The sequence below is a fragment of the Tachyglossus aculeatus genome, chromosome 14, assembly GCF_015852505.1.
Source record: "Tachyglossus aculeatus isolate mTacAcu1 chromosome 14, mTacAcu1.pri, whole genome shotgun sequence".
Lineage (NCBI taxonomy): Eukaryota > Metazoa > Chordata > Mammalia > Monotremata > Tachyglossidae > Tachyglossus > Tachyglossus aculeatus.
The window spans coordinates 20271515-20280798 of NC_052079.1; positions in this window are offsets into that span (position 1 = coordinate 20271515).

Consider the following 9284-nt stretch of genomic DNA (forward strand, 5'->3'; position numbering starts at 1 on the left):
GATATTTCTTAAATGCACACTGCGTGCAGAGCACTGTACTAAGCTCTGGAGTAGGTCCTAGCTAATCAGGTTGGACATAGTCCATGTCCTGTTAAAGGTGCACAGTCTTAACCCTTATTTTACAGATGAGGAAACTGAGGCACAAAGGAGTTAAGTGACTTGTCCAAGGTCACACAGCAGACAAGTGGTGGAGCTGGGTTAATTGTTGTGTCGTATTTCCCAACCGCTTAGTACAGTGCTCTGCACACAGTAAACACTCAAGGAACATGATTGATTGATTGATGAGAGCTCAGATCTTTCTGACCCCCAGGCCTGTGCTCTTTCCATTAGGCCATGATGCTTCCCTGTGCCTTATTATCAGTTCTTATCATGGTTTATTATCATTATTGTTGTTATTATTTTTGGTGTTGATAGACACGATCCCTGTCTCCCTTTTCTCCTTTTCCAGCCCAGCCCGCACCCTCCGCTCCTCAGTAGCTAACGTCCTCACCGTGCCTCGTTCTCACCCATCTCGCCGTCGATCCCCGGCACACGTCCTTCCCCTGTCCTGGAATGCCCTCCCTCCACACATCTGCCAAGCTACCTCTCTTTCTCACTTCAAAGCCCTACTGAGAGTTCACCTCCTCCAGGAGGCCTTCCCAGACTGAGCCCCCCACTTTTTTCCTCTCCTCCTTCCCATTCCCCCCGCCCTACCTCCTTCCCCTCCCCACAGCACTTGTATATATCTGTACAGATTTATTACTCTATTTTTTACTTGTACATATTTACTATTCTATTTATTTTGTTAATGATGTGCATATAGCTATAATTCTATTTGTTCTGACGATTTTGACACCTGTCTCCATGTTTTGTTTTGTTGTCTGTCTCCCCCTTCTAGACTGTGAGCCCGTTGTTGGGTAGGGACCGTCTCTATATGTTGCCGACTTGTACTTTCCAAGCGCTTAGTACAGTGCTCTGCACACAGTAAGTGCTCAAGAAATACAATTGAATGAATGAATGAATGAATAATAATAATAATGGCATTTGTTAAGCGCTTACTATGTGCAAAGCACTGTTCTAAGCACTGGGGGGATACAAGGTAATCAGGTTGTCCCACATGGAGCTCACCGTCTTAATCCCCATTTTTAAAGTCGAGGTAACTGAGGCACAGAGAAGTTAACTGACTTGCCCAAAGTCACACAGCTGACAAGTGGCGGAGCCTGGATTAGAACTCATGACCTCTGACCTCCAAGCCTGGGCTCTTTCCACTGAGCCACGCTGCTTCTCCTCGCCTCCTCCTCAAAAATATTCTGAGGTGTGGACAAGGTGCCGAAAGCAGAAACGGGGTCCATATCCAGTTCCCTGACAATAGTGATGGTATTTGCTAAGAACGGTCTATTTGCCCGAGCACTGAACAAGATAATTAGGATGGACATAGTCCCCCACTGGGACTCAGAGACCAAGTAGGAGGAAAAACAGATATGTAATCTCCATTTTACAGATGAAGTAACTGAGGCACAGAAAGGGTAAGTGACTTACCCAAGCAGGCAGGTGGCAGAGGCAGGATTGGAACCCAGGTCCTCTGACTCCCAAGCTCGTGCCCTTTCCACTAGGCCACGCCGCTTCCCAGGGGTTTACTTTCCCTCTTGCCTCCATCCCCACCTCCCTCTGCAAATCATCTCTGGTGGTCCTGTTACCATCTCTTCACGCTTTGTTTAAAAAGACCTGAGGGCTTGTCAGGTCCCCCTCCCCAGCACCTCCAGTTTGCTCAGTGGCAAAAGCCCGGGCTTGGGAATCAGAGGTCGTGGGTTCTAATCCTGACTCCGCCACTTAGCTGTGTGACTTTGGGCAAGTCACTTCACTTCTCTGTGCCTCGGTGACCTCATCTGTAAAAAGGAGATTAAGACTGTGAGCCCCACGTGGGACAACCTGATCACCTTGTATCTCCCCCAGCACTTAGAACAGTGCTTGGCACGTAGTAAGCGCTTAACAAATGCCATCATCATCATCATCATTCCTAGAGGACGTTGACACGAGACCACTTGAGAGCTCAATAGTGTTTGGGGCACATATGAATAATATATGAAAACAAATGTTTTCAGTAGCACACTAGAGAACCTGTGCTTCTAGTGGGAAAAGCTATGCCCCCCAGTGAAGAGCAATGACTGGGAAGGGCCTGTTCTTTTGTTTTCCCAGACTTCAGAGGACTGTGGATTCCTCTATTTGGAACCTGAGATTGAATGCTGTCAGTCATTCAATCAATCAATCAATCAGTCAATGGTATTTATTGAGCACTTACCATGTGAAGAGCAATGATTGGGAAGGGCCTGTTCTTTTGTTTTCCCAGACTTCAGAGGACTGTGGATTCCTCTATTTGGAAACTGAGATTGAATGCTGTCAGTCATTCAGTCAATCAATCAATCAGTCAATGGTATTTATTGAGCACTTATCATGTGCAGAGCACCGTGCTGAACATTTGGGAGAGTACAACATAACAGAGTTGGTAGACATGTTCCCTGCCCACAAGGAACTTACACTCCACTGGGGAGCTTCTTTCGCCCCGGACCAAAACGTATTTCCTTTCTGTGTCTTTTTCTATACTCACTTAGGATACAGGACTTGTTTCAGGGGTTGGATTCATTCCCTCCCCTTCCCCGATAGAATATCTCCGATTCAAATGGCTGTCTCCAAAGCAGCGTGGCTTAGTGGCAGGAGCACGGGCTTGGGAGTCTAATCCTGACTCCGCCACTTGTCGGCTGTGTGACCTTGGGCGAGCCACTTAGCTTCTCTGTGCCTCAGTTACCTCATCTGTAAAACGGGGATGAAGAGTGTGAGCCCCACGGGGGACAACCTGATTTCCTTGTACCCATCCCAGCGCTTAGAACGGTGCTTGGCACATGGTAAGCCCTTAACAAAGACCATAATTTTTAATAATTATTATTAAATTGGATTATGTTTCTGTGGCACATGGTAAGCCCTTAACAAATACCATAATTCTTAATAATTATTATTAAATTGGATTATGCTTCTTTCCCACAGATACTTTTTCTCTTTAATTTTGGCCAAAATCCGGAGCAGTGCGGAAACCTTCGAAGAGTTACCCCAGCGGTTTGGGAAAGAAGACCGCGTGGATGGACGGACGCTCATTTGCCCTCCCTTCTAAAACGATTCCAGATCTAGAAAGGGCTATTTGAACACTTCCTTCCTCGCCCTCCCTTCTAAAATGATTCCAGATCTAGAAAGCGCCACTGGAACACTTCCTTCATGGAAAACAGGCACCTGGAGGTCCACGACTTGGCTGGGAGCTGCTTTTCAGATGAAAGCTTAAATCCTGAGATTGTTGGGTTTTTTTTTTTTCCCCTCACTCTGCAGGAACATTGCCAACCTGGAAGGCACCTTTTGAAGTTGTTATGTGCACTACCAGTGTTCCTAGGTGTGCTATTATTTTGTCTATATGCACTGGCCATTGTTGTTGCACAAATGATTAACCAGTGAGGTGAAGGGCATGACAGAGAAAGGAAAATTAAAAAAAAAAGGAACTGAATGGATCACTCTGTTTATCAGTCCAAGCTGATTTCCAGCCTCATTTTGAAGACTGCAAGCAGATTGAAACCTATTGCAGTTGTGCTAAGGTTATCCTGATCTTGTGCTGCTCAGTCGGGGACTAAAGGCAGCTTCTCCACATCCTCAAGGACCATGCATGGAAAGCTCAGCGGTATTCCTATTTGAATAGGAATCAAGGGGCCAAGGGGAATCGGGCTGGGCCTTTCAGCCACCCCGAAAACAGCGATGGGCCTGCCTTGGCCAGAGGAGTCATCCACTCAATCGTATTTACTGAGCGCACACTGTGTGCAGAGCACTGCACTAAGCGCTTGGAAAGTAGACTTCGGCAACAAATAGAGCCTGCCCACAATGGGCTCCCAGTCTAAAGGATGATTCTAGGGGGATCTCAAGGCATTTTATAAAGGAGCAATCGGGCCCCACTTCCCCCAGAGCTGGAGTTCCCCCTTCTAGACTGTGAGCCCCCTGTTGGGTAGGGACTGTCTCTATATGTTGCCAACTTGTACTTCTCAAGGGCTTAGCACAGTGCTCTGCACACAGTAAGCGCTCAATAAATACGATTGATTGATTGATTGGTGGCCATCTCCACGGAGCCGGGTTTTATTTTGGGGTGAAGGGGCTCCCTCGGTGGTCGGAGGGAGGCGGACCCTTAGAGAGGCAGGGTGAGATGCGGTCTACGGGAGGGAGGGCGAGTTCGGGTCCCTGCAGGGCACGGATTCTGGCGCCTGGCACTGCCCTCTCCTCTCTTCTAGACTGTGAGTCCACTGTTGGGTAGGGACTGTCTCTATATGTTGCCAACTTGTATTTCCCAAGCGCTTAGTACAGTGCTCAGCACACAGTAAGCGCTCAATAAATATGATTGATTGATTGATTGATGGATGGATTGGCCGTCGCCCATCATCCCTGGGAGGTGCCCGGAGTGGACCCCGAGCTGAGAGGGTAGGAGGCAGAAAGGGGAAAGGGGGAGAGGGATGAAGGAGCCTCCTGAAGACGCACCTCCTCCAAGAGGCCTTCCCAGACTAAGCCCCCCGCCCTTTCCAGCGCTTGGCACATAATAAGTGCTTAACAATAAACCAACATTATTATTATTATTATTATTATTATTATTATTATTATTATTTCCTTAGCTCCCCTCCCTTCCCTGTCACCTCCACTCGCTCCCTTTGCTCTTCTCCCCCCTCTCCCCGTCCCACGGCACTTATGTCTAGACCTGTAATTCCACTTCTTTATATCGATGGGTGTTTACCTGTATTGATGTCCGTCTCCCCCCTCCTCTAGATCGTGAGGCCTGGAGGGGCAGGGACTGTCTCTTTATTGCTGTATTGGGCTTTCCAAGCGCTCTGCACACAGTAGGCGCTCAATAAATACAACTGAATGAAGGAAGGAAGGAATGAGGCAGAAGGGGAAGGGGAGAGGAGGGAAGGAGGAAGAAGGGGGAAGGAGAAAGTGAGGGGAGGGGGAGAGAGGAAGAAAGAGGAAGAAAGGGGAGGGGGACGGGGAGAAGGAGGCAGAAAGGGGAGGAGGAGATGGGGGAAAGAGAGGCAGAAAGGGCAGGGGGAGATGATGGGGGAAGGAGGCAGAAAGGGCAGGGGGAGATATCAGCTGTGTGACCTTGGACAAGTCACTTCACTTCTCTGGGCTTCAGTTCCCTGTCTGTAAAATGCGGATGAAGACTGTGAGCCCCCCATGGGACAACTTCGATCACCTTGTAGCCCCATCCACCAGCGCTTAGAACAGTGCTTGGCACATAGTAAGCGCTTAATAAATGCCATCATTATTATTATTATTATAAGAAGGCAGAAAGGGGAGGGGGAGATGATGGGGGAAGGAGGCAGAAAGGGAGGGGGACAGGGAAATCAATCAATCAATCGTATTTATTGAGCGCTTACTGTGTGCAGAGCACTGTACTAAGTGCTTGGGAAGTACAAGTTGGCAGCATATAGAGACAGGCCCTACCCAACAGCGGGCTCACAGTCTAGAAGGGAAAGAAGGCAGAAAGGGGAGGGGGAGATGATGGGGGGAAGGGGGCAGAAAGGGGAGGGGGAGAGGGGGAAGGAGGCAGAAGGGGGGTGGGGAGATGATGGGGGAAGGAGGCAGAAAGGGAGGGGGAGAGGAAAATCAATCAATCAATCGCATTTATTGAGCGCTTACTGTGTGCAGAGCACTGTACTAAGCGCTTGGGAAGTACAAGTTGGCAACATATAGAGACAGTCCCTACCCAACAGTGGGCTCACAGTCTAAATGGGAAAGAAGGCAGAAAGGGGAGGGGGAGATGGGCGAAGGAGGCAGAAGGGGGGGAGGAGAGGGGGAAGGAGGCAGAAGGCGGGGTGGGGACATGATGGGGGAATCAATCAATCGTATTAATTGAGCGCTTACTGTGTGCAGAGCACTGGACTAAGCGCTTGGGAAGTCCAAGTTGGCAACCTATAGAGACGGTCCCTACCCAGCAGCGGGCTCACAGTCTAGAAGGGAAAGAAGGCAGAAAGGGGAGGGGGAGATGATGGGGGGAAGGGGGCAGAAAGGGGAGGGGGAGAGGGGGAAGGAGGCAGAAGGGGGGTGGGGAGATGATGGGGGAATCAATCAATCGTATTTATTGAGCGCTTACTGTGTGCAGAGCACTGGACTAAGCGCTTGGTAAGTTCAAGTTGGCAACCTATAGAGACGGTCCCCACCCAACAGCGGGCTCACAGTCTAAAAGGGAAAGAAGGCAGAAAGGGGAGGAGGAGAGGGGCGAAGGGGGCAGAAGGGGGAGAAGGAGAGGGGAAAGGAGGCAGAAGGGGGGGTGGGGAGATGATGGGGGAAGGAGGCAGAAAGGGAGGGGAATCAATCAATCAATCAATCGCATTTATTGAGCGCTTACTGTGTGCAGAGCACTGGACTAAGCGCTTGGGAAGTCCAAGTTGGCAACCTAGAGAGACGGTCCCTACCCAACAGCGGGCTCACAGGCTAGAAGGGGGAGAAGGCAGAAGAAAGGGGAGGAGGAGAGGGGCGAAGGAGGCAGAAAGAGGAGGAGGAGATGATGGGGGAAGGAGGCAGAGGGGGGAGGAAAGGGTGAGGGGCGGGAGGGGGGCGTTGGGGCGGGGCGGGGGGCGCTGTACTAAGCGCTTGGGAAGTCCAGGTTGGCAACCTATAGAGACAGTCCCTACCCAACAGCGGGCTCACAGTCTAGAAGGGAAAGAAGGCAGAAGGGGGAGGAGGAGAGGGGCGAAGGAGGCAGAAGGGGGAGGAAAGGGTGAGGGGCGGGAGGGGGGCGTTGGGGCGGGTCGGGGGGCGCTGTACTAAGCGCTTGGGAAGTCCAAGTTGGCAACCTATAGAGACGGTCCCCACCCAACAGCGGGCTCACGGTCTAGAAGGGAAAGAAGGCAGAAAGGGGAGGAGGAGAGGGGCGAAGGAGGTAGAAAGGGGAGGAGGAGAGGGGGAAGGAGGCAGAAGGGGGGGCGGTGGGGAGATGATGGGGGAATCAATCAATCAATCAATCGTATTTATTGAGCGCTTACTGTGTGCAGAGCACTGGACTATGCGCTTGGGAAGTCCAAGTTGGCAACCTATAGAGATGGTCCCTGCCCAACAGCGGGCTCACAGGCTAGAAGGGAAAGAAGGCGGAAAGGGGAGGAGGAGATGATGGGGGAAGGAGGCAGAAGGGGGAGGAGGAGAGGGGGAAGGAGGCAGAAGGGGGGGTGGGGAGATGATGGGGGAAGGAGGCAGAAAGGGAGGGAAATCAATCAATCAATCGCATTTATTGAGCGCTTACTGTGTGCAGAGCACTGGACTAAGCGCTTGGGAAGTCCAAGTTGGCAACCTAGAGAGACTGTCCCTACCCAACAGAGGGCTCACAGGCTAGAAGAGGGAGAAGGCAGAAGAAAGGGGAGGAGGAGAGGGGCGAAGGAGGCAGAAAGAGGAGGAGGAGATGATGGGGGAAGGAGGCAGAGGGGGGAGGAAAGGGTGAGGGGCGGGAGGGGGGCGTTGGGGCGGGGCGGGGGGCGCTGTACTAAGCGCTTGGGAAGTCCAGGTTGGCAACCTATAGAGACAGTCCCTACCCAACAGCGGGCTCACAGTCTAGAAGGGAAAGAAGGCAGAAGGGGGAGGAGGAGAGGGGCGAAGGAGGCAGAAGGGGGAGGAAAGGGTGAGGGGCGGGAGGGGGGCGTTGGGGCGGGTCGGGGGGGCGCTGTACTAAGCGCTTGGGAAGTCCAAGTTGGCAACCTATAGAGACGGTCCCCACCCAACAGCGGGCTCACGGTCTAGAAGGGAAAGAAGGCAGAAAGGGGAGGAGGAGAGGGGCGAAGGAGGCAGAAGGGGGAGGAGGAGATGATGGGGGAAGGAGGCAGAGGGGGGAGGAAAGGGAGAGGGGCGGGTCCGGGGGGCGGTGCGGGGGAAGCCTGGCGGCGCCGACGTCAGCGGGCGCGGGATTCGCGCTGGAGGAGCGCTGTAGAAAAGCGGCGGGCGCGCGGGGGTGCCCCCGCACAGCGCCCGCCGCGCCGCCCGGACGGGAAGCCCCCCGCGGCCCGGCCCCATGGACGGCGGCGGCTCCCCGCCGATGCGGCCGCTCCTCCTCCTCCTCCTGCTCCTGCTGCTGCTGCTGCAGCCGGTGCGCGGCGGGGGCCCGGGGGGGAGCGGCCCGAGCCCGGGGGGGAGCGGCGTCGGGGGTTTGTTCCCGCGGTCCGGGCCCGCGTCGTGCCGCGGCCAGCGCCAAGGGCGGCTGCGGGTCCGGCTCGACTGCTCCGACCTGGGGCTCAGCGCGCCGCCCCACCGGCTCAGCCCGCGCACCGCCTACCTGTGAGTCCGGGGGGGGGGGTCCTTGGGGGGGGGGGGGGTCCCGGGGGGGAGGCCCCGAGCCCCCTCCCGTCCTCCCGATTCCTGCCCGCAGTCGTCTCTCTGCGGCGCTTACCGCGCGCGGAGCGCTGGGCTAAGCGCTGGGCGAGTCATCGTCAGCAATCGCATTTATTGAGCGCTTCCTGCACTGTACTGAGCGCTTGGGAAGTCCAGATTGGCAACGGTCCCTATCCAACAGTGGGCTCACAGTCTGGGAGGGGGAGACAGAGAACCAAACATACCGACAAAATAAAATAAATAGAATAGATAGGGACAAGTGAAATAAATAGAGTGATAAATATGTACAAGCATCTATACGTAGATAAGCGCTTAGTACAGTGCTCTGCACATAGTGAGCGCTCAATAAATGCGATTGATGATTGATGCTATGCATATCTACAGGTGCTGTGGGGAAGGGAAGGAGGTACGATGGGGGGGATGCAGAGGGGGGCGAGGGGGAGAGGAAGGAAGGGGCTCAGTCTGGGAAGGCCTCCTGTAATAATAATAATAATAATAATAGTAATAATAGAAGTAATAATAATAATTAATCAATCGATCGTATTTATTGAGCGCTTACTGTGTGCAGAGCACTGGACTAAGCGCTTGGGAAGTCCAAATTGGCAACATATAGAGACGGTCCCTACCCAACAGTGGGCTCACGGTCTAGGAGGGGGAGACAGAAAACGAAACATACTGACAAAATAAAATAAATAGAATAGATAGGGACAAGTGAAATAAATGGAGTAATAAATATGTACAAGCATATATACATATATATGCGCTTAGTACAGTGCTCTGCACATAGTGAGCGCTCAATAAATGCGATTGATGATTGATGCTATGCATATCTACAGGTGCTGTGGGGAAGGGAAGGAGGTAAGATGGGGGAATGGACTGGCAAAATAAAATAAATAGGATAGGTACAAATGAAATAA